This window comes from Anguilla anguilla, chromosome 8 (genome assembly GCF_013347855.1).
Source record: "Anguilla anguilla isolate fAngAng1 chromosome 8, fAngAng1.pri, whole genome shotgun sequence".
Lineage (NCBI taxonomy): Eukaryota > Metazoa > Chordata > Actinopteri > Anguilliformes > Anguillidae > Anguilla > Anguilla anguilla.
The window spans coordinates 40,291,389-40,317,837 of record NC_049208.1 but is presented as its reverse complement, the minus strand read 5'-3'; the positions used below and the strand labels follow the sequence as shown (position 1 = coordinate 40,317,837).

The 26,449-nt window shown below is 40.3% G+C and overlaps 2 protein-coding genes across 3 annotated transcripts in view; both read right to left on the bottom strand.

Annotated features, from left to right (window-relative positions):
• The window catches only part of LOC118234317 (protein tyrosine phosphatase type IVA 3-like), a 53,843-nt gene extending 37,676 nt beyond the window's left edge, over positions 1–16,167 (bottom strand). For both annotated transcript variants that reach the window (XM_035430757.1, XM_035430759.1), the window contains exon 1: positions 15,956–16,167. The gene's annotated coding sequence lies outside the window, so the exon portion shown is untranslated. The remainder of the gene's footprint in view (positions 1–15,955) is intronic.
• Positions 1–26,449, bottom strand: part of LOC118234206 (forkhead box protein H1-like) — a 130,643-nt gene that overhangs the window by 7,890 nt on the left and 96,304 nt on the right. The window lies entirely within an intron of this gene.

Below are 26,449 nucleotides of genomic sequence, written 5' to 3'. Positions count from 1 at the left end.
AACTTCTGTTATGAGCACCAGCCGTGCCTATTAATTATGTTATGTTCCAGGAATTTTATAAGTGAGAAAGAAATTAACTTGAGGAGCTTGCAAGTAAAGAATCTTAATATCCTGTTATGTGCTGTGCCTTGGGCAGGCCCTTGAATTGTTTTGGATGTTTCTCTCTTTCCCTCCCTCCTTGTCATCTGCCTCAGGTCTCACACCATTGGTTCCAGTGCTATCCAATCCCTTTCTTCTACCACCCATCTGACCTTCTCCGATTAGTCCACACAACTGTAATCAGCACTTTCCAATCCTTACCTTACGCACCTATATAATTAGTCCTTCGACCTTTGTGTTTTCCCCTTTGAATACCACCCACTGTATTTTGGTTTAGATATTTAGTGTCACTAGGTTTGCGGTAAAAGATATTTTTTTACTAGACCAGTGAAGTGAGCTGGAAGTTCTTGTTGATTTGGTACTATCACTCTTTTTCACTTGTCACTATTGACTTGTCACTATTGTAAATAAAGAGAGAACTCTTCTAGCTGCAGGGTTTAGCCCCATCATCCCAAAACATCAAACTGGTTGTTTTGCTGCTGCCCCCACGTATCCACTTAGAGTGCACTGGGATCGTAACACATACAAATTAATCCGTAAAAGATGGGTGCGGAAACATATACTCCAAAAAAATTTAAACACCCTCATTAACTCAAGAAAATCGTACTGACAACGTACTCCTCTCAAACAGATAGTTCATCTGGAGATCATGCTCTAGGTCAGGGCTGCCCAATCCGGTTCCTGGGGATTTACCACCCTGTTTTCACAGGATTGGACAGCCTCTACGTGGAATCAGTTGTAGGTTCCAGACTGCCATCTATAGGGCTACAATCCAAAATGAACGCCAGCCAATAGAGGGAGTGCAACTGCCTAAGCATCCACTTAAAATCCTCTATAAAAGAAAAAATAGGTTCTTCAGCAGCAATGAACCACTTAGAAATTCTGTGTGTGCACAAAGAACCACATCCACAATGATGTAACACCTTTAAATGTTTAAAATGTTAATTAAGAGCTTTATAATGACCTACTGTGCCACAGTGCCACAACAAACTAGTTTAATTGTGAGCAAAGTTAAGGACGAATAAAAGCATGACGATGTAACTTAATCAGCTGCTTTGGAATTTCACTATTGCTGGCGCTTTGGTAGGAGTGTAGAGCCACTTCTCTTCATTATGCTCACGCTAGCCCCTTTCTTGTGGGCAAATCCAGTCTTCTGTGTAAATATCTCTAGATCACACAATTTTTCATTTCACATGTTTACCCTATAATTTCTCAGAAAATTATTTTTCTTTCTTTTCACGCAAGACAATGTGTTCTAATTATTTGCATGTTACTATTTTTTGATTTACCTGCAAAAAATAAATAAATCCATAGTCGTGCATTTCCCAAATTGTGTTTTTATTTAATGAAAGCAAGGCTGTTTTGCACCGAGGGAATACCATGTTAATCCACTGCAATTTAGCCTACTCTGTGAATGAAGGTAGATGCTTTGTTCACGCTGCACCATACACAGTTAAATTAGGCCACAGCAGCCTAGGCATACGAGCCTATATTATCTGCGGTTCACAAAATACAGCAAGAATTCTGAATACTCAATCCATTCAATACTTTCAGCTGTCATATATATATATATAAAGTATATACATATATATATATATATATATATATATACACACATATATATAAATATGCAGGCTAAGTGATGTTGCAACAGAAGCGCGCTTTAATCCCACTAAAAATAGTACATTTTTGGGAAAATATTAAACCTATGACCATTAGATATAAAAATCTAAAAACCAACCTCATAACATTTTGAACCTTTAAAAAAAAAAAGCTTTTTGGCCAATGGTTTTGATAAACAGGTCTATTTTGCATGCCGGTGTAGTGTCCAGCATGAAGTCTGAGCTTCATACAAAAAACAGAACATGTAGGCTACATAACGGCTACCTCACAATCCTCTGCCTTCCTTATCCTAACAGCCTACCCCAATGAGAGTCCGCAGGGAATCCTTAATTAATACACAGGTGACCTGGGGGAAGAACTGTTTGTGCTACTGTGGGTATCATTAATGCGAGCTCAGATTTTAAACAATTTCGTTTAAAAATTTTTGTTACGTATACTTCAGGAGTTTCGTGCGGTGGATTTATGTACCGCGTACACATTCATCTCCTTAATGTTCTGACCAAATGTGTAGTGAGGCCAGGTGGTCTGCAGCCCTGAATGAGTCCCGTTTCCAACACATCTTTCAGAAAGTTTCAGAAAAACAAAATAAAAACTCATTTAAGAAACACGCACATTTAAATTTCGTTTCAGAAAAACACCTTATGTTAGTGCAATTAATAGATGAAAAAGGGTCTCGATGTATGAATGCAATCCTGCCAAAACTGTGACCCAAATAACACCCCCTCCATTTTGCACAAATTGGCTGTGCCCAGATTAACAAGTGACTGACTTCTTTTGCAATTCTTTTTTTTTGAAGGACAGAAGTGTTTCGACTACGTCAGCATTTTTGCTTTTATCTGCGATCAGTGAAATGAGCATGGCATGAGTAAAACGAAACGCGACCAAACCTTTCAAGGCGGAGGTTGTCACCACTAAGCCGACTTTGAGCCTCAGCTTGTCTGATCACGAGAGGACTCTCCAGTACCTCACCACATGAGACCACCTACCGGCAGCTAGCCACGTCCTCATGCTAACGGGAGGATCAAAGTAGCTTTACGGTAACGATTAGCACTTTCGTTTCGACCGTCAGCACAGATAATCATTTTAAACAGACAGCAGAGTACCTGCAGCCCCAGGACAAATTATGGCCCCAACAAGACCAGCCCTCCACAGACAAAAATACAATAATGCAAAATCTGTATTGCCATTTAAAAATGAAAGGTCTACATAAATATGCCATCATAATATGAACTCTGAAAATACACCACTCCAAAGCGACTGGTTTAGCCTCTCACTTTATTTGCTCTGAAAATGACACGTTATGTGCAAAGTGTTTGTTTACAGCCTACACCACAATACAATAAAAAATTTACAGATGGGAAAAAAAGGAATGACAATATAATTTAGCCTAGCTTATTTGCGGTAGTGGTGATGGCTTTTTCACATACGTGTTCCCACAACCCTAGTTTATGGAGGCACACCAAATCCAGGCCGCCCTTGGTATTCATCCTATATTTCTTAATATAAATGATGTCTTTCTGCCAGGCCAGACAGCTAGATGAAGTCTGGATGGGAGTCGCAGAGAACTGAAATCCAAAAATATTCCTACTTGGAGCGACACGACAGTGAATTATATCCACTGGGATGCCCTTCCAGGAAATGTTCAAAAGCAATCTCGCTGGCATCTGGGCAGTGCTGGAAATTACAGGGCCGCTGCTGTGGGGGCAGGGGAGTCTGGGAGCCCGCCGCCGGCCCCGCGCGGCTCCGCGTTCGCGTTCGGAGGGCCTGCCGCGGCCCCTGAAACCAGCCGCCGTGCGTGCAGCCTGCTTCGACAGGCCCGTTTCTGAGAACGAGCCCCAATCAACTGCAAGGATTCTCTTTTTTCTGCCCTCCGACATAAAGAGTGAAAGCGAACATCAATTTATTCATAAAAATCCAAATCGTATACACTTGTACAACAACCGGCGAAAAGCAATGAATGTCATATGTTCCTATAATTATTCTATGTAGGCCTATGTGGTCATTTGTGCATGGTATTTTTAGTTTCTACACATGCGCCCCTTACATTGTATAGGGGAGGGTATTTATATTCCTCTCTGTGTAGCCCTTGCATCTGTGTATTTTGAGTCTGAGGAAGATGTCGCACACTTTAAAACGTCAGTCCTACCCTGTTCATTAAACAGTGTCTTTTGCCCTGAGCAACATGCGCTCCAGTGTTCCTCACTTCAGGCCGGTCCCCCTGAAGTGTCTGGGCAAGGAGTTTGGTACCGCTGTGTCTGCAATCCTACAATAAGACTGCGCTGAACACTGAACTACATTACCAAAATCTACAGCGAACAAAAACTCATGCTGAAATACACACAAAACAAACAAACACACAAACAAAAACCATAGCTATTTCCTACACAGGGCATTTAGTTTCCAGTCACACACTGGATGAAATGAACTGCTTCTGGCCAACTGCACGACTGGGAAACCATCCTTCAGAAACCGATGCGTCTCTTGTTGACATTTTAGGGCCCCTATTTATACAACCCCTCTGGAGCACGTTTCTGGACATGAATCACCACAAATAAGGCAGGGCTTGAGGGCATGTTCAGAACCGACAGGCAAGAAATCTAAAAATAAACGCAGCACTTATTGTTGACCGTTTTATATTACAGAAAACCTTTGACAGCCTGAAGGATGGTGCACACGTGAGCCATTGTTCCTGACGCAGAGACCACTTCGCTCTCAAACGTGCGCGTTCATCACTCCTGCTCTACGTCTGCACTGCACGTGTGAGAGACACCGGCTTCCAAACACCGCTTCAGTGACCTAATATCACATTACATTACATTACAGGCATTTAGCAGACGCTCTTATCCAGAGCGACTTACACAACTTTTACATAGCATTTTTACATTGTATCCATTTATACAGCTGGATATATACTGAAGCAATTTCGGTTAAGTACCTTGCTCAAGGGTACAACGGCAGTGTCCTACCCGGGAATCGAACCTGCGACCTTTCGGTTACAAGCCCAGTTCCTTACCCACTGTGCTACACTCCGTCCCCTAATATACGGCCGCTGGGCAATCTGCATGGGGCTCCCGAATCGAAATAGATTTGACACTGTGACAAAGGAACCCTGCAGTAAGTGCTGATACGTTCTGCTCAGAATGAGACGCCTTTCGACCTTGTTGCACTGATGCTGTCTCTTGTTTTGCACAGGTCACCTGTCAGTACCGCAGTTCCACATGCAATTTCAGTGAAATAAAAAAAAGAAAAAGTGACAGAGAGAGAATAAACTGTAGAGAGAACAAAATGAAACCACGCCACCAGTAATCGATGAAACAGGGGAAGTTGGTAACAAAATGGTCAGGTTAAATTTGCAGAAGAGACAAAAGTGAACCTTTCAGTTCCGGAGAGTAGTAAGGAACAAAACATTTAATCTGAACTCAGAAGTGGGTGGAAACTTGGCAAATATAGCATTCAATATAGCTAAATGGGTCTAGGCTTTGTGCTGCAGAAGTAAAGAAAAATAATCTGTATATACAGCATAAATATGAGGAGGTTATATTGATGTTAAACAACGCCATTCTCAGACCACAATTAGACTATCGTGTGCAGTTCCGGGAACCGCACTATAAATACAGAAGCTCTTGAAGCACAGGAAGAAGGCCAACAAAACTAGTTGGTTCCTGGTATGAAATGTTTAAGTTACAAGAGAAGGTTTCAACTCTTTTCAAACTCAGCAAAGGGAGGCCAGTGGGGGTTGGGCGGGGGGGGCAGGGGGTCCTGTGGGAAAGCAAACCCAGGGATAAACTGGTGGAGAACAGGACACTGCTTGCTTTAAGTGTTTTGGGAGGTCCCCGAAATGTGGAGAACCTTCTGGGAGAAATCAACGCCAATTAGAGCGGCAGTGAGGGGTCGTGACCTCTAGAGGCACCGTAGCGCCACCTCTGAGCGCGACAGAAGCTTGCGCTCGGTGTGTGGCTAACTGCAGCTTATCGGCACCGATCACGTGACCTTCTGCGTTTAGGGGTCAAGAGCTGCGAGATGCCATCTGAGCGGCCGCTTTGAAAGTCGGAAGCGGGACACAGTCTGTTTGTGTTCTTTAAAGGGAAGTTGATAAGGATCACATGCACAGGAACAAGCTGCAAAGCAAATTATATCGCTCACTTGCCCGCCTTCACGTCTTTGCACAAGGGCACCTCCATAGGCTGAAAAACGGTCTTATAAACCAGCGTTTCCCAACCTTTTTCCCTTCTGCGGCACACTTTCCAAATTTACAGAATCTCATGGCACACCACTCTCAAAAGCATAACAAATAAACACCCTGCAGCCCCCCTCCACACACGCACGCAAGTAGGCCTAAATGTTCTTTTGGGGTTTTAATTAAGCTATATGCATTTTAATGACGTTTATCTTGGCTTTGGGAATGGGATTTGTTCATTTAAGTTTTTTTAATTCATTTGAACATTAACTTTTTTTTTTTTTTTTTTTTTTTAAAGGATTTTTCACACGGCACACCTGACCTCGCCTGACGGCACACCAGAGTGCCGTGGCACACCGGTTGGGAAACGCTGTCATAAACCCACCACTGTAAAGTACTGGAAACCTCAATGGATTGTAAATTGAATGTTCTAATGCAGAAGTCAACTTTTATCACTGTTACAGAGAACCCAAGCATGTAATTTACAGAAAACAACCGGCAAGAAATGGCCTCATCCTCATGTTGGATTCATCAAGGACAAAATCATGGTCTTGGGGAAACTCAGTCTAAGATATTAGCTAGTGAAGGGAGATTTTTCCTCGTAATGAAATTTCAGATAAATGGAACCACGAAAGCTGGAAGAAGTGCTTATGGTTTGTTGATTGGAATTGTGATTCCTTGGGAACGTGTTAGAACTGAAAATAAAGGTCCTAAGTAATGGTGGTGTTTTCCATTAGTTCAAGGTTGTGGATCAAAACATTGTCTGGGGTACAAATGGAAATGTATTACAGAAGGTGAATGTGACACACCCATCACTATGAAAACATTTTCCACCAGTAAATCCAACATCTGGTTTTGTTTGCTAATCATTTTGATGGGAAGAACCAGGTGCAATCTACCTGAAACAGACCAAGTCTTCCTCGCTGCAGTCAAGATGTATTTGTCACATCTCCCCTCCCCATACAAACTTAAATGTATATATTAAAGCTCCTTTGATTAACTTTTCTCTTTAGGAATTCAAAAAAGAACCCTGTAGAATTATCTTGCCATGATGTTTGACTGCTGCGCATAGAACAAGTCAACATTTCATACTTTAATGTTTTGTTTCAATGAGTTCATTCCAGTAGCACCACCATTTTTTCACTAAAGTCCTCTAACATAGGCATAACATAGATTAATTATTTTAAATTCTTTTTAATACTCAAACTTCCTAAGTGTATTTCATACCATATACCCAAAAAAAGATAACATACTGGTAATGTTAACACCATTTAAGCTGAACTTGTGCCTGCATTCTATAACTGAGGGCACTCCACATTTTCTTTTTCTGAATAAGGTTTTAACATGTTAACATTATCGTTTGTTTCAAGCACCACGTTAAGTTCTCTGGAATCGAATGCAAGCTCTGCTGCCGGTCATGGGGGGAGGGGGAGGGGGGGCCCGTAGCAGCTTGAAAAACACAAGCCTGAAGGAAATTTAATGTGTGGAGCGGTTGCAGCTGAACCCTGACCGGACCCCGACCGCAGGGAGAGCGGTAAGATGAGGAGTCGCGAGCGTCACTCTGCTGGGGAACCGCTTGGCCCGGCTCGGAAATAACAAGGTCATGTGGAAGCATTTATTTGGGGCTCTGCTGTCCTCTTAAGGGAGTCCCTGCGAAGTTCTCACCGCCTCCGAGCGTGCCCTCCATTTCCACGAGGACGAATGCTCCCAGAGACCACGGCTCTTTTGTGCCCAATTATTAAACCAGAACTCGACTGAGAATTTCTGAAGGAGGATTTCTAAGGATCCTTCATTCAATTAATGTGTTAACGTCACCCTGGTTAATACCCCCATGGCCAAACATTTACAGTAAATTCCTTCAGAGGGGAGATGATGTGGTTTTGGAGCATAATCAAATATACTTTATTCCCACCATAGCGAAAAATGAAAAAATGAAATTAAAAAATGGTGATCTTCTACAACTGCATATGTTGTGGAACAACGAGGGAACATTTAATAAACATGATTAGTCCTATATTAACATGCTTAATGCAAAAACAAAATACAATAAAAATCTTCTTCTCAAACTAGATCAACAGACCGTAAATCTTGGCATGTAGCTTGGTGAAGCAGACTGCTGAAACGTACTGCGCAGAATATGGTTGGCTGTACAGTGTATACAACCCTAATGTACCACTGTGGCATCCACACGCACACAGGAAGCACTGCAACTGAGGCGCGTGCAATCCTGATGCGCTTGCCTACAACAAACCTACCATTTCCTGCTCTCCAAGACACACAGCATTCTACAGCATAAATCAGAGGAGAGAGAACCTCCTATTGATGATAAGTAGGATATTGTACATAAGATACTGATGATGATGAACTATAAGACACCTGGGAGTAGCTTGGGAGCAACAGAAACCCAAGGAACCCTGGTTGACTTGAGCTCCGCCCACTGCTTTCGGCCACTGTGTGTCAGCACTGTGGACGCAGTCAGTGAATGACTGAGCCAATGTTACACTCAGCTCCCGAGTTGAAAACTAATCACGTCTAAGCTATAGGGCTCACCGTTCACTCCTTTACTAACCAGATACTCTGCAGGCCAGAAATATGCCATTTTCAAGACCGAAGTGTCGTTGCTAAGTTCAGAAATGGGTTGGTCATGCTTTGGTTAAATATAAGGAGGTGTGATAAAGGTACACAAATTGATCACCCAATCAGGCAACACTACATTTAAGATTTAAGAAAAGCAAAATGATTTAAAAGGCATATCGTGCAACTTACCAGAGAAAGCAGTGTTTCATTCCAGGCTTTGCACTGTTCTCACTATGCCTCAATTATCAATCAGTTCAATCATCAGCTAGCCACATACAACACTAGTCACGGCCGCATTGAAAAAAGCAATACAAAGCAACATGTCTATTGAATGGGCTGTTGCAGTTATATTCAGAATACTGGTGAAAGGAATGTATGCATATGTGTAGACCATGTCAGTAAATTTCTATTTACATTTTTGTGAAAATGTTGATGTTCTGAATATCAGATATTCTAATGACTGCGGTACGATATGGCTATCTGGTTTACTACTAACAAGGCTAAGTGCTAAGTATAACCTCAAGCTGATCTTTCCAGTTAGGCTTTCATTGGACATTTCTTGGTGTTTTAATTAGGGATGTGCAATATGGCCTAACGTTACTACTGTGGCATTTTTATGTAAATGTATAAATCATTTATTAGGCAGAACCAACAAGCTGACATATAAAATTATACATAGCCTAGGACAGCGTTTCCCAACCAGTGTGCCGTCAGGCCAGGTCAGGTGTGCCGTGCGAAAAATCCTTTAAAAAAAATTTGAATGTTCAAATGAATTAAAAAAACATAAACGAACAAAACCCCATTCACAAAAGCCAAAATAAATGTCATTAAAATGCATATCGCTTAATTAAAACCCCAGAAGAACATTTAGGCCTACTGTTGGCACGTCACATCAACGTCAGTACGTCGCTCGCGGTTTTTTTCTGTTGAGAGAGGTGTGCCATGAGATTCTGTAAATTTGGAAAGTGTGCCGCGGAAGGAAAAAGGTTGGGAAACGCTGGCCTAGGGAATGGGGGTGGGACACTTTACAATTTACTGCAAACGATGACAAGTTGGCTTGTCCTTGCATTTACCTGACATTTTTATTTTTTATTTTTTGGATGCCTAAAGCCCATTTTGCAGCAGCAGATCCACTTAAAACTGCTGCAGAGCATTTTCTCCGGCTTCACTTTTTCACAGTACATTCAAATGCATTGGCATTCAGAACTCAGCAGGCTATACAAATTTTAATTTGAATAACTAATTGGCATTACATTTATATTTTAGAAGAGGTTCTCATGTTGCAGCTAAAAATTGTTTTATAAATTACATAGGATCTCACTCATTAGAATTTTGGTTAATTGTCGGCTTTCTGAAAGACATGGCATTAATAATAACTTGACTATAGGTACAACTGCTCACAAAAGATTTGGCGAAATATTAGCTGTCGGCTACCTCATCCTACTTAGATGCTGGCTGGAATCAGTTGGATTATTGTCATTTCATCACAAAGAATGGCTCCTGTAGTCATCTACACACTGCAAGTGTAATACTCTGTGTAATGCTGTGATGTGCTTCATAGGGGATAATGTGCTTTTCTGTTAATTCACAATATAGCCTAACAGAAGCTGTTACAGCAATGAGACTGGCCTGCAAATACAATTTGTCATTCCAAATTTGGAGAAAACAAATCTGAGTTAAAACACATCAAGACTGCAAAGTGCAACAACAAAAAAATCAATATATCAAGGTACTGTATGAATCTTCTTTCTTTACTAAAGTAAAAATGTGTTAAAAACAGGCTATTTGATTCTGAGCAGTGTACTTTAAGACAGACCTGCTCAGTTATCACAAGGCAGGGCATGTGGGAGAACGTGGTGTAAAAGGTGGCAGTATCACGACAAACACCCGCTTAAAAAGTACACAAACACATGCGGACCGCACGGGCTGCACTTTGGCTGATGCAAAACATCACATCGAGCGCACGGCTAATTGCTCCCAGAAGAGCACTCTTCAAAAACACTCTTCATCCCTGGTACACAGGGGGCTGGTGGGGGGGGGGAGGCGGGGCGTTTTACTGGTTGAACTGTGTGCCTCTTTAAGGGGCTTGCACGGGGCCTCTGAGACGTAAGCTGGGGGTGGTGCCGGTGAGGTAGAGAAGCAGTGATGTGCTAATTGTCAACACCCTTACCAGCTCATCAGTCTTCAGCTTGGACATTTCTGATCACCTGAGGACCTGCCGGCCTGATTGGAAATAAGGCTGTACCGTGTCCATGCAACTACAAGACTATGGACAAGAAAATTATGAATGTTAAGTATGCCATATTTCTAAAGCATCGTGCAGACTATTAGAAAGTTGGGTGCATTTCTATGTAGGGATATACATTCTGTGGAGGCCATAATGGTGACATACACTTAAAAATGTAGCATTCTAGGGTTACTAAAATAAATGTTAGGTGGTTCATTAACATAACACAACAATAGGAACCATTCACAGTAGTTAATACCACAATCAATCAAGAAAAGGTTGGAAACTTGGCACAGCAAATGAAAAATCTTACCTGTCTTATACCTGTATATCAAATAATCACTTGTAAATAGGGGTAAATGCAAATAATCTGCAGCCTAAAAAACCAGACAGCATTTTGTACAAGGAATGTATAAGAGGTCCACATAATAAAGGAAGAAGAGAGAGAGGTGACTGGAGCAGGGACCCTGGCCTACAGCCTTCCAGAAATGCTACTCCGGACCAGACATGCAGGGAGGATTCCCACCTGACTGTTCTGGCTGAGGAATGACTGCAATGTCAGTGGATCTGTTCATATTCATATGGTAATAGGGCTTCATACAGGCCTTCTGAGATCCCCTTTGTGGCTAAAAAGCTGAAAATGGACATAAACGCTGGGTGTGTTTGTTTAAAGAAACTGGTTTGAAAACCGCCACACTTTCTCCCATCACAATGGGAGCGACACAATTTAGGCTAATCTTAACCGCAACCCCAAAGAAAACCACATTTTGCCATTACCTTTTAAAATACCAATCAACGGCACTGATTGTTGTAACTACAGGCCACTGATTGGGAAGCAAATGTTATTCACAGAGTCAATCTAGGCCTTGATCTCTGAAGCAGTCCTTGAGGTGCCTTTTTCAAGAATACGGTTTCTAAGCTGTACTGCTTTACTGCTTCATTGAAACACGTGCCATGTTACATTAAATGACCTTTCACTACTAGGGGTTTTGTTTTGGATACCATTTCGGTTTAGTGCCCGTTTTGAATGGCCCAGATGCAGGTTCAACAGCATTTTAGCTTTAGAAATCACTGTACATGGACTCACAGGTTCCCAGATTTAAGTCCAGAGCACCTAAATCTGGGAACCTGTGAGTCCATGTACAGTGATTTCTAAAGCTAAAATGCTGTTGAACCTGCAGCAGCATCCAAAAAAGAACATAACAGCAGTACAGAAGTTCCCACCAATGGTATCTCCCAAGTACTTTTGGTTCTCATGGGTCCACATAGTGAGGAGATGTGGTTCTGGGTCCTGACCAGAGGGTCAGCAGTTAAGATCCCACATGGGACACAGAAGTTTGAAGGCTGGAGAAGCGAGTGCTTCGTAAGACATTGTCCCAGACAAGAATGTACAGGAATAAGGACAGAAGATATTTAGCATCTTCTAATGCAAGCCAAATATAATGTCCAATGGTCATTAGTGCATTTCTTTTAATAACAAACCAATGCATTCAGTACGGTTAGCAGTGGTGGTGGGAAGGCTCAGTTAAGTGTGCATGACTGAACCTCCATCAGGCGTGTCAGCAGGTTGGGTTATTTTCAAAAACATTATGTGACAGCTGATAAACAACAAACACAACGTACAGTGAGACTGCCATTTGTCTCCTGTTTTGTACAAAACAGGATGTGGTTGCTGAAAATGTGCAGCTTCTTCCTTTCAAAAAAGTGACCCAACATAGTGCCTGGAATTGCCTCATTTTGCAGTTTCTCCAATATCGAACTACAATGTACAAATATATATCGACCCCATCATCGGAGAAGTTTCAGTTTTTTTTCGTGGGTGGGCTAGTGTGAAGTAGCACATTGTTCTCGTTATATTCCTGTGGTACTAAGCAGAACATGAGTTAGCAGGACAAGATGTATCCTGAAAGGTTATTTTTTATTAAGATTCAATGCTTTTGTCAAGGAAAGCATTTCCAAGTTACGATCAATCCCTGCCTAACATCACAACTTCACACATCGGATAGGCTGGTAGTTCATTTGCTGTGTTCCCCACGTCACCTCTTCATGTGCTAAACAAAAACTGTTGCATGTAAAATGAAGGGGTCCTACACAATTTGCAACTAGCACATTTAAGAAAGAGTCATTTGCTTTGTAAACAAAATTAATACTGCTAACAGCTAACCCATCTTTACACAATTGTACCTATAACATAACCCCAAAAGGAAATCGAAACAGAAAGAAGGTAGCTAAAGAGGGTCAGGAGAGTCATGGGACAGCCTTAAGAGGTGGGTCTTTAGACTGCATCTAAAGATAGGTAAGAATTCTTCTGATCTGACAACAATGGGAAGCTCATTCCACCACCAAAGGGCAAGAACAAGTGGGAGACATGACAGGGGGTATGAAGAGAGAGTGGCCAGATCCCTAGAAGTAGCACAATGGAGAGGCCTGGCTGGCATGTAGGGTCTGATCTCTTCTTTTTTTGTAGATTACATTGCATAATGAGTATAGCTGTCCAGGCCCATGGTTTGAATTTGATTAAGGGATGTAGTCCAGGCGAGAAATGAGCAGGGATGTCATAAAATATTAATACTTTAAAGATTTATTGGCAAATGTATTTCAAAGCAGTAAAGTCAAATGTTTGGTGTTCTGTATTTCTATTAATTTGCGTTTGTAATGCCATCCAATGGGCAACCACACAGAGGCAATGTAACACTGCCACCTGTACACCCCTCCTCCTCAACCCCATTTTAGCTGTAAATTCGACAGAATGTGAAAGATACAATGGAGTAGGCTCATTAGGCAAGGCTATAAATCTTCTTTCCTGACTTGTACAGTAGTAGCCAATAATGCCCACACCTAACGAAAGTTGTATTCTGAATTCAATTTAATTCAGAGTTTTCCATTTCCTTATCCTGCTCTGATTATACATATTCCAGCAAAGGTGCAGTTGAATTTAACGGAGATATTATGTCCCCTCTTTTCAATGCATGATAAAGTTTTGACTAAATTGGCAAAAAAAAAAAAATTAATTAAAATAAAAAAACTGAGCTTTTGCGGGGCAAAATATAAGCCAAATGGCAATTTTTTTAAATAAAACGTTTGCATCGTGAGATTTTGTCACTACTATTATTATTGTAGGCTTTTCAACAAGTTAATAAGCTGGTCTACAGTCAGTATTTTCATTTGAAATGTGCCAATATATATTGATAATCATTGGAGAATTTTCACATTTATTGATGTTTGAAAGAGGCATTAATGTAAATCTAGAAATGACCAATGACCAACTCGAGTACCATAAAGAAATCTGAGTTTTCCCACTGGCATTTACGAGTTTGGTAGATTTGTTGTGCTTGTTGAGTTTGAAATGATAATTAAAAATGTGTTTTGTTTTTACTCAGGTCTAGTAGGCCTACAACATTTTGTTTAAAGATCCAAAACCATTCAGTGAGACAAATTTGCCATGATAGAGGAAATCAAGAAGGGGGCAAATACATTTTCACAGCACTGTATAAAATGGACTTTCGAAATGTGACTGGGTTTGTTTCAGATAAAATGAGCTGCATGTTCAACACATTAAATTATATTGGGGGGCCTAATTTCCAAATTCAGCTCATTTGTCTTGTATCACTACCCTGAATGTTATTTTAAAGTCACAACTTTAATGCTTTAATATCTCAACAATAGCATAATAATGGTAAAAATCTGGGATTTTTGACATGAAATACAGCTTCAGTATTAAACTCCACTAATTTACAGTTTAAACCACACCCACTTCCGGTTTTTATCCGAATAATAATAATAATAATAATAATAATAATAATGATAATAAAATTAGTTGGTTGACAAATACAGATGCAAATAGTGGCATCTCCCTTCACCCCTAAGGGATCAGTTGTCCCTAATCATATCATTGCAGAGAGAAGTGATTTATCATATGAACAAATTTTTACATATCAGTGTCAACCCACAAAAACATAAAACCAAACAATGATTAAATTCCATAAGAATGGAAAACACTGAACACATTTAACTAAACTAAACAAATGACATCCATGTTCTCTTTTTCAAATTGCAAGCCCACGCTCTAAACAGCCTTTTTTTAATGGGCCAGAATACTTTAACATTTTTCCTCAATTCCAACCAAATTCTCCCAGCAGTTTATTAGAACACAAGTGTCACAAATTCACTGAAGCAAATTCACGTGATTTAAAGTGACATTCGTGGCTTAAAAACATAGTAAGATTAATAACTGAGATGATCAACATACTGAAAGTGGATGATAAAGGGATAAGAGGCCTGAGAAAAGACTAGAGACCGTATAGTGCTGGCAGGAGGGAACACTGTCACAAAAGAATTTCAGTGGGCGCTAATCAATATACTATACATAGCCTAATCCATAACTTAGTTTTGACTGGTATCATGTGTTCTTTGGTAATATAGATAGAATCGCTAAACAAAATTAAAACGTCAGAAAAAATTGCTATAACAGCAGCTCTTCTGTTGAATAAGCCCTAAATGGTAGACACACTCCCCCAATAGACGGCAAGGGGTAAAGCTAAATTGCTGCATGGACTACATACCTATCCATCACAACGTCATAACATGTTTGTAAGTACGTGAACTGGCGTCATACAGCGACAATTAACGTAAAAGGTCCACGACGTTAATTTAGGTCATGAAAATACTTTCTATTTCGAGGCATCAAACATGATGTTCATCAGTCATGCACAATACTAATCAGGTCGTCGGCTACTACCAACCGTACGCCGGTCAAGCCAAAGACATGCGTCTAGTTTGGTATACCGTAAACTGGTACCGGCGGCTAGCAGCTGCTAGCTATTTCCGCGTATAGCTAGATATCATGCTTTTTATCTGAATTGATTAAATTCCGTGGCGCGTTCACTAATGATAACAAACATTAAATGTTTACGGTAGCCAGTTGTCAGTCTAGCTAGCTAGCATAACTAAACCTGTTGCCCTCTCCACACCAGTTGGCTATCTGTTGCATTTGCATAGTATTCATAATGTTAGCAAGCGAGCGTTATCTCCACTGCCTGGTAGTTAGCTTTTTTCGCCATACGCCTGAATATGAACCGCTGAAGTTCTTAATTGAACCGAGCGCTAACGTCAGCTGGGTGGACACGCATATCAAAAAGAAACCGCTGGCAAGCTAACACGAGCAACTATTTCCACGTTAGACTGAGGCGGTATATAACTCGTGCTGCATTTAGCGTTCTATCGTCTATCCAGCTTTCGGGATTTTTACTCACCAATTCTTGGCAAACACTGTGGTCGCCTTGCAGATTACAATTGCACAGGTACCAAGTGGCAACTTAAAAACCGTTTCCACGAGTATGTGATCCAAATGGGTCCATGTGATTTCTCGACCCAAAACTGACAATTTTGTCCCGCCCACTACTATCTCCACACTCCTCAGCAACTCTGTCTTGCGACCAGACTAAACCCTTTCACACACACAAACCCCGGGGGTGGAACGGGATATTGAACACGGGTTCAGCCCGCGTTTGACCCATTCACACCACACTATGGTGACGACGGGTAAGTACCGGGTCCTCACCGTTCACGCAATACCCGGGTCCGCAATTTTACTTTTGTATACGTAATCTCCTGCTAATACGCTATAACTTGTAGCCAACTGTCTACCGGATACAATGTTCGCTAGTTTTCCAGTTTAAGTAATGAATCGATAGCCCAATGATCTGCTCCAAATTTAGCAAATGTTTGTAAAAACTAGGCCTATGTCACTAAACGTTTTGAGTAACATAGGCTATTATTTATTTAATATCCACCGTTACATATTTACGAAAAATTAGATAATTCTCGAGAATTTCGGTTAATACATTTACATGAACATGGTTTTATAAAAATAATTTAGCCTATATAAAAGTTTCACAATATCGTTTCTGCAGGAGGGCAGTTCTAAGAACTGGGGCACCGATTAAGGAAATTTGGGCCAGTAAAACACATGACAAGAATCGGGAGGTCAGCTATATCCACGCCCCCGCCCCCCCTTCATACTGAAGCCACCCTCGCGTGAATGTGATATTAGTGAGGAAGATCTCAATAGGTGCAGTTTTCAGTTGTTTTCAGAACATAAATCCCTGACATTCCCTTCCTCTCTATGCTGGAGGTCCAAGTGAGCTTGGGAAAGTAGAACGTGGATTTGCTGAGGGAAATGAAAACTGACTAGGCTAAACTGCATGAGTGATTTCCTATTAGAAAGATGCATCATGAATTATGAAAAGGTCAAAAAGTTTGATTCGTGAACAGCGTAATTGCGCTGTTAATTTAGCATCTGTGGGAGGCACCCTGAAATTAAATTTGATCATGTATTTTTATTTTATTTTTTTATTTTGCCATCTGTACCAGAATATTCTAATGAAACACATTGTAAACAAGTTTATTTCTTCCTGAAGTTAATGATAAACTTTGTTTAATTTGTTGATAAATTGTGGAAATCCTATGTTACCCTACTTCAGAATAGAATTTTGCGATTTGCACAAAAACATGAGCATTTAAATGAATGACCATTCCTATAGGAGTGTGCACATGGGCCCACTATCAATAATGAATCTTTTCAGAACAACCATGGTGGGCTAAATGCATTCGGGGGAGCCAGTCAAAACAACATATAATGGCAAAGTGCACCCTAAAGTTCAATTTCACCCCTCCCCAGTTAATCAAAAACTAGGAGAATGATGGTGAAATACAGTGCCATGAAAAAGTACTTGCCCCCTTCCCGATTTCCTCTATTATTGCATGTTTGTCACACTGAATGGTTTCAGATCTTTAGACAAAATGTAACATTAGACAAATTTAACTTGAGTAAACACAAAGCATGTCTTAAATGATTGTCATGTGTTTAATGAAAAATGTTTCATTAACATGCATGTCACCTATGTGAAAATGCATTTTCCCCCTTAAACTTAATAACTGCTTACACCACCTTTAGCAGCTATAACTGCAACCAAACGCTTTCTATAATTTGATATCGGTCTGTCACATCACTGTTGAGGAATTTTAGCCTGTTCTTCTTTACAGAAAGGCTTAAATTCAGACAAAATGGTAGGGTTTTAAGCACAAACTGCTCATTTTAGGCCACACCGTCTTTACTGGGTTAAGTCAGGACTTTGACTAGGACACACCAGAACTTTAATTTTGTGTCTTTTCAGCCATTCAGATGTGGACTTGCTTTTGTGTTTTGGATAATTGTCTTGCTTCATAACACAATTATGCTTTAGCTTCAGCTCACGGACAGATGACCAGATATTTTCTGGTACAGGGGTGGGTTTCCCGATAATGTTGGATCTTAGGACTAATGAGTGTGTTTCTGAGGTTCTTAAGCAACAAACATTCTCTCGTTATATGGGTTACCCAAACACAATCATTTGACAAACTGTTAAGAGGAACTTAACAAAGAGCTGCTTTGATAAACCAATGGAATGAGTCTGTACGTCACTTATTTTTAGCTAATCAATACTTTAAAATGAAGAGCTGAAAATGTGAAAATAGGCTACATCATGTTATCATTAAGTAACCATTTTGATTCTGAGCATCTATTTAAATTACATAAATATTTTAAAAATTCCATGAACAATAGACTAAATGAAATATTTTTTAGGGAAATAATTAAGGAATTCTTTCCCGAAAAAGTACCCAGCCCTGGCATCATCTCTGAAGTGGTTTAGTGGATTAAAGGTGACCCTGATTGCAAACAATTTAGGAAATATTAGGTAGCATTGCTTTGCAATACAGTTTGCTTAATTTGTTTGAGGTAAGATAGCGAATATTGTTTCTTGTAACCTGGCGTAATTTTGATATCAATACTTTTTATGGCAGGCCTAGATTTTGCCAGTTTGAATTAATAACTTATAGACAGTACTTTGTATGTGTGAGTAACTTGGCAGTCTTCAACGTTGAAAACATGTTTTTCATCAGATATAAAGATACAAAATTTGGTGTGTGCATTTGGAGTGAGATTATGACTCTTGACCTAATTTTTTTTATCTAATCCAACCACAGGGTGGTGCTATTGAGATCCAAAAAATAAAAATTTACTTAATATCACTGTTTTTTGCAGATTTCCAACTTGCTACTCTGACAGAAGTCCTCATTCAGAGCATAGATATCTGCTTTTATATTTAGTCGTCTATTATATTTTGTGAGTTCTTTAGCTGCTTGGCTGATTCCTATGAGACTTGGCATTTTGCTAGAGGGTGTCACCCAACAATGTAGTACCAAATTTGGTGGCCATTGCCCACTTGGTGATGCAATAATAATCAATTGAAATTTAAATTTATTAAACAATCATAACTCATGCACTGTTTGACCTAGAGACATGAAACCAATGCTTATAGATGCCCCACAAATTTGCCTGAAAGAACCATAAGACTGACATATTTGATTTTCAGTTATTTAGAATTTTTTGAAAACACTTAAAATTCTACTCGTCGGGCAAAAATTGACCATTCCATATAATTTGATATTTTCCCTGATCTCACATACCTTTATACAGGTATTGTGTTTTTAGTGCTTTTGTCAGAATGTAACTGAATGACTATCCAAATAATTTGCAGTATGTGTGAGTTATCGCAAAAAGTCCAATGAGTCCACAAATATTCACATGAATTTGTGAAATTTTATATTGGCATTTACAGTGTTTATTGTACTCTAGATTCATCTTGGTTTCTTTTTGCGCTTTGCAAATTGTCGAATGTACTTCCATATAGTTTGGGCAACCGTGATAAAGACACATTTTGTCAGTTTCTCACATTAGCTTACGTTCCAATGTTATCAGACCACAATGGGCTTAATTAAGGACAATCTATTCTGTGTTTTGGTGTAGACCCAGGTCATTACTTTAAACAGAAATGTTAAGACAAATAAAAGTTGTGAGGATGTGGAGGATGAGGACGTATTTCAGTGTAAATGGTCAGATATAAATGTTAAGCCTACAAGAGTGCAATTTCAATCCAGCTATAACCTGGGTCTAATAAATATACATTATCGTGTTTATTGTTCATGGCTGTGTTTCCGAGTTTCGATGTATCTTAACGTTTTACGAAGGCTCCTAAGGTATACCTTTCAAAGGGAAACCGCTTTTTTACGAGTGTTTCCCAGACTATACCTTAACAGTTGCCTTAAGGGACACCTCAAAGGTACATCGTAAGTTGGAGCTGGCCTTCACTGTGGTGCTGAAAAGTTTATCAATCGATGCCTAGCGAATCGATTGTCTCACTTGTAAAGGCTTGTGAATGACGTTTTAATATAACAAGTGTTGTCATAATCATTTTACATCAATCTAATATTGCAGAAGAGGAAGCTATGCCTAATAGAGATCATCTGCTAATCTCTTTAAGAGTCAGTTAAGACGAGACCTTGTGATAGTTTCAATAAATACGTGCATATAGACTACAAAGGATAAAATAAAAAAGCATCAATCAGGACATATAAGCCATAGTCTGGGACTTTGTGGACACCCAGGGAAAAGGATAGGCTATAGGCTACATATGGGTGAATTATTTTTTTCTTACTGAAACAAAGGTCTAATGTTAATTTGCTTTTGTCACGCAATATATAGGCAACTGTAGCAGCATATCCACTGATTCCGGCGAACTTTTCTCTGCAATGCAAAAATGATCGTAGATGAAAGGCAAAAGCGCGTCTGTGGAAATTGATCATGATGAGTTCTATACCGGGTGCCTTATGAATAGGTCTACCTGTTAAAGTGATTTGCTCATCCACCTTAATTTGCTGTTGGATAATCTTAAGTTTAACCAAGAATATCATTATTTGGGTTGTTTACCGAAAATCGTAAAACAACATGGTAAGAACAATGTTCCGTAATGTTGATATTTACCCAGTGCTATTTTGTTTTATATACGAGGTGTGAGCTAAAGGAAGGGGATGTAGATCATTTGGCTATGTTTGTTCATTATGAGCCACCGTACCTGTATGTGTGTTTAAGGCTCGGCTAATCAACGTGCTCTAGATCGGTCAAGCAAGTAGACTCACTCAACGTTGGCTTTGCGCACACAGGTTTTATATTCTTAATAAACCGGCGGATTGTTCCAAGTCAGTGTGATCATTGACTCACACACAAACAAACTCATTTATACAGTTAGCGCCACTACGTATAAATTAAAAAAAACTTTTTTTTTTCTTTTCACAAATTGGATTAGTATCATGGTAGGCCCTATACTTAATTACCATCATGATGGGACAGGTAAAACGATAACATTCTCATGACGTGCTATGCACAGAAACGTTGATTGGATAATTACTTTTCGTGAAGTTAATATGAAACTGTCATTTTCGCATGCCGATATGCTACTAGATGCGCACTGTAGTACAACTGTCGATTTGAAAAGCAAAATGTTGGCATAATAAGGCAAAACTGTGACAGGATTAGCGGAGCGCAGCGCTAAGGGACAGCTTACGAGTGCCTCAGACCACCCTTTCAAAGGTATACCTTAGCTAAGGAGACGCTGAGAAACAGCTCGAGACCTAAAGGAAGACCTTAAGGTATACCTTACGACGCACGTAGCGCTAAGGAGACTCAGGGAAACGCAGCCCATTACCTTAGCTTTCTGAACTGCGCTAAAGCTGTGAAACTGTGAAAATTATGAAACTGTCTTGTTGAAAGGAGTTCTAAAAACGCAGCACAACTCTTGTTTTAATGTTTTATCATTGTCTGTTCTGCTGCAAAACTCAGCAGTCTCTTTGAAAAGAAAATAGTCGATGAGGGGTCATCCAACATCTTAGTACAAGCTTTGATTTATCAGTTGCTCTCATTGTTTTATTAAAAAATAAATAAATAAAGATCTATGTATAGATTCGCAATGGTAATTTATTTTATGGTGCAAACATCATGTATCCTACATTGGGGCCCCCTGAAAAGTGCGTTGTGTAAGAACTAATCCTAAAAGTGTGTTGATTCTCATAATACAAAATGTAAATGCAAATTTGTGGTTTCAAAATGTTTTTTTATGTAGCTAAAAAGAGGACTGACCACAACATTTAGGAGCTAGAAAATAATGCAAAGCAAGAACTTGTGTGCGCTAAACGAATTGCTTTGTACGTTTTTTTCGGCTAAAATGAAGACAACTCTACACAGCTTTTCCGGGCTGTAGTATCAACTACACTTGTACACGTTCTTTTTATTTATCTATTTTTTAATATGTATTTTATTTAAATGAATGTCACTTGTAATGTAACGCTCAGCTTATTTGAATATATGTGGTCCTTGAGAATAAGACCAGAGATTCAGTTCTCCTGTATTTGCGTAATAGGCCGGTAGTAAATCAGAACAACCTGCTTGACCCCCATCCGGAGGATCCGCCCCTGTCTCACCACCTACTCTACCCAGCTCCTGGTCCAAGCAATGGTTCTATCCCGCCTGGACTACTGCAACTCTCTTCTGGCTGGACTACCGGCATCTGCCACCAGACCCCTGCAACTCATTCAGAATGCTGCGGCTCGTCTGGTCTTCAACCTCCCCAGACACTCCCACGTCACTCCCCTGCTCACTACCCTCCACTGGCTGCCTGTTATAGCTCGCATCAAATTTAAAACATTGGTCCTAGCATACCAGGCAGTCAAGGGATCAGCCCCAGCATACCTCCACAAGATATTCAAACCCTACATGCCAGCCAGATCCCTCCGTTCTGCTACCTCAGGACGCCTAGCACCTCCCCCTCTTCGCACCTGCATTTCCAGAACACGTCTCCTGTCTGTTCTGGCCCCACGATGGTGGAATGACCTCCCCGTGGAGGTCAGAACAGCTGAGGCACTGACCCATTTCAAACGACGACTGAAGACTCACCTCTTCAGGCTGCACCTCTCCCCATCCCTCCCTACCCCCCTGTAAATGACTGTAAGCTTAGGGTTGTAACTAGGCAGCTGTTTCGTAGGTGACTTAGGTGCATTAACTGTCTTAACTACTGCTTGTATTTTTTCCATAGACTGCGTTGTTGCCGTTCTCGTTGTGTTAGTGTTAATCAGTTTAACCTTCAGGGTCCAAATTGAACTATGTGGTTGTTCCCTGCACTTGGACCGGTATTTCTCTCTAGGGGTTTCGTCATACTTGTTCCTGGTTATGGTTATACACTTTGTTGTATGTCGCTCTGGAAAAGAGCATCTGCCAAATGCCTGTAATGTAATGTAATGTAACATTCAGGGAATAAGGCAAATGGTTAGGAAAGTTAACGATTTGGGCAGAGTGGAACTGAGGTTTTTGGAAAATATAACGATATATAAGTTGTGCGGCGCCTTTTGTCTTTACTGTAACTGGTACATTGGCGGCTGCTCCAGTTAAATGCAGACAACTCTACACAGATTGTCCGGGCTGTAGTATCCCCTACAGAACTTAAAATGTTTTTTATTTTTATTACATGTATTTTATTTAAATGAATGTCACTTGTAATGTAACGCTCAGCTTATTTGAATATATGTGGTCCTTGAGAATAAGACCAGTGATTCAGTTCTCCTGTTTTAGGCCAATAGACGTAATAGGCCTGTAGTAAATCAAGAACCATAACAACGGCCATAGCAACTTAATGAAAATATATTTATTAAGAGCAACGCAGTACAAATACAGTAAAGAAAAACGAAATAATACGAAATCATTTCAGTAATGAACTAAGTTGGGGCGAAGTGCACGTTCTTTGCAGCAATTATTCATTTTCCACAATGTCATTGACTAAAATTGTATACATTCAGGGAATAAGGCAAATGGTTAGGAAAGTTAACGTTTTGGGCAGAGTGGAACTGAGACGCCGCGACTTGTCTTTGGAACATGATGTCAGTCAAGTCAGGGCATATGCGCATTCTCTTCACTGGTCTGAATGTCTGGTGACATTCTGGAACACTTGTGGAATATTCCATAGTATAACGGTTTGTGGAGAACGCGACGGTTGCGTTCCCTTTCTCGTGCCCTCGGAATTCACTTGTGCTTTCTGCTGGTCCACAAAAGCCACTCTTCCTTTTCATTCCAAGGGCTGTCCGCGTGCGTTTCAAATCTTGGTCGCGCCCTTCCAAACTGCCTGGCAGGATGTAGAGCGCACTTGATTTGGGGCACGGCAGGGAGCGTGTGTCTTTCTTCAAAATGGACTCAATGGAAAATGGGCCACTGAACTTGGCAACTGAACTTGGCTTAATAGAAGAAACACTTGTTTTCGGAGGGTTGTGGGTCGTGTACATTTCCTCCGTGACATCAGGGTCCCCTTTGAGTCTGGAGGCCAAATCTGGGAAGGTGTGCAGCATACCCTTGAAGTGTCGTCGCAGAATTTTGGGAGTGATACAGGTTTCATCAACTTTCCAGAAATTCTTCTTTGAGTTTGGATACTCTGGATGCACCGGAACCTACAAAACAAATGCCAGGATTACACAAATTGCAGATCTGGGGAATTAAACAAAACGTTGAAGAATAAAGGAATGAAGGGATTTGAGCTGAAGTTCAGTCGACAGCAGACTACTGACCTTAACGAAACAGTCGTTGGACGACAAGCAGACTCTAATGTTATTTGTAAGACCTTTCCTGTCACCTGAGACGAAGGGCTCCAAGTTGTCCATTATCTGTTGGATAAAAAAATAATTCAAGTTACACCGCAAGATCGCGTACACTTGACTTTTCTACCGTTTCGCAAGAGCTATCCCACAACGCCACCAGCACAGTTTGGCAGAAATGATTGCCTAGTATAACACGCGTCTTACCTGGCAGAAGGTTAGTCTTCTGTTTGGAGACTTCTGAATGACGCACGCAATCAGTCCCAGATATGTACTGTGGCTTTTGGCATATCGCTGATATTTTCTCCTTTGCAATCCGCTGGGTGGCGCTTGGAAGCACAAGTCAGCCCTCTCGAGGGTGACATCAGGCGCGTTTTTCATCTCTTCCGGAATTGAGTTGGACGCCTCTGGCTAACGGGGAGCACTGCAGTTTGTTTCTGTGTGACTGAGTCGATGGAACTCGAATGATGGAGTCCATGATTCTCTCCCATTTATACGCTATCAGAACAATGGGGAAGGCAGAAGGTGTGCATTCCTACAGGGATGTGGCTTCTTCGCACAGCTAGGTGTTAAATGTTGAGGCGGTCATGCTAATGAGGAATGCTGACCCGTTAGTATTAATTGAGCGTGGATTTTCCTTTACTCAAAAGTGGTACATTGCAGGAGTGAATATTGGTATTTCTCTCTCATATATTTTATGTATATACGTATATATCTCCTTACATTAGTTCAAAGTGATCTGGCTTTTACAGTGACTATAGACCATTTCACTGGGCCGCACATACTGTTAAAATCAGTCATTTTCTATGACTCTTGAAATACCTCCGGCTGAACATTACCCAGAGGCTATGGTATTGTAGATCAGAATTCGAACGATTGGTTGCTGCTACTCATGAAAATAACGTTTCGAATGTGTAAATCAAATCGTTTTTAAAGAGTTTTCGGGGAATCATTTAGTCCAGGAAAACGCAGAATAGCCTCGCGTGCGTTAGCAACAACCATACATTGTGGGAGAATTTGACGTGAATTGAGCTATCTTTATTTTAGCGATAACATGGAAATATAAGTGTTTACGTATGTCAATCAAGCGCACAATTCAGCATATTTAATGAAAGTCTCGAATAGTCTGTTCTGATACAGTTCTCGAGTTTGTACTGATGCACTTTCATAGTGAATTTGAATTTTTTCGCGCGCGGTTTCCCACATTCCAACCAATTACAGGCCTTCAGCCCAATCATCACTCCATTTGTGCATTAATGCATTCTTTCAAAGTGTCAATTGTTCGTATTTACAATAATTCAATGTTCAGTTACGATTAACAGGACAATAATGTGGAATGTTAAGAATTTAGGTTTAAACATCCCTTTATAAAATTTGCATGGCCATTTAGTTCAGTCATGCCTATATCCTGCGTTTTGTCGCAGTTAATATGTGAAAACCGCCACATTTAAAATATAATGAGTGTATTTTATCTCGTCATGTATATAGTATTAATATCTTTAAAAGAGCATCCATATGGAGCGAACAATGATATTTTGTGCGCTTTACTCGGAATTCATTCTACAAGAATCGGTGAATGAATAGCGGGAATTTGCAGGTTCTTCTGTGTTGTGGCTTTAACGATGACTGACTGACCGCACTGTGAAAACGCCGCATGAAATAACAATACTAATAATAATTAATGCAAAGCAACGACGTGTTTGAGCCGGACGAATTTGTGCGTGGGAGTACAAATTGCACGATCATTTCTGGAACTAAAACGTGCGTAATGTTAGTCCGTCAGTGGTCTGCCATCTTCATTGTGACCTTTACGCATCCAAACTGCAATTTTATTCACAAAAATTTTACGTTTATCTTCGATGATGCATCTTGGACAGAATGCAAATTATACAGAAGTGCACGAGCTTTTATCACCAAATGTTGTGGTTTAATCTGGTAAAAAGAAAATATGCATCAGTAAATAACTGTGCTACCTGAGTCTTACTCAGAATCCTATTTACTAAAACTATTGAAATTCGCTTGTACTTCCGTATTGTGACTAAGAAGTGGGCTGGCCACAACTTCTACAAGCTAGAAAATAATGCAAAGCAAGAACGTGTGGGTGGTAAACGAATTGCCTTGTTCTTAAAGTTGTATAAACTTGTTTGTAAACGATGCACTTCTGTTGAACCGCGCGTAAAATTTCCCCATGAATGTAATGTATTTCCGGGGGTTAACCCTCTTCTCTGTGGCATTTT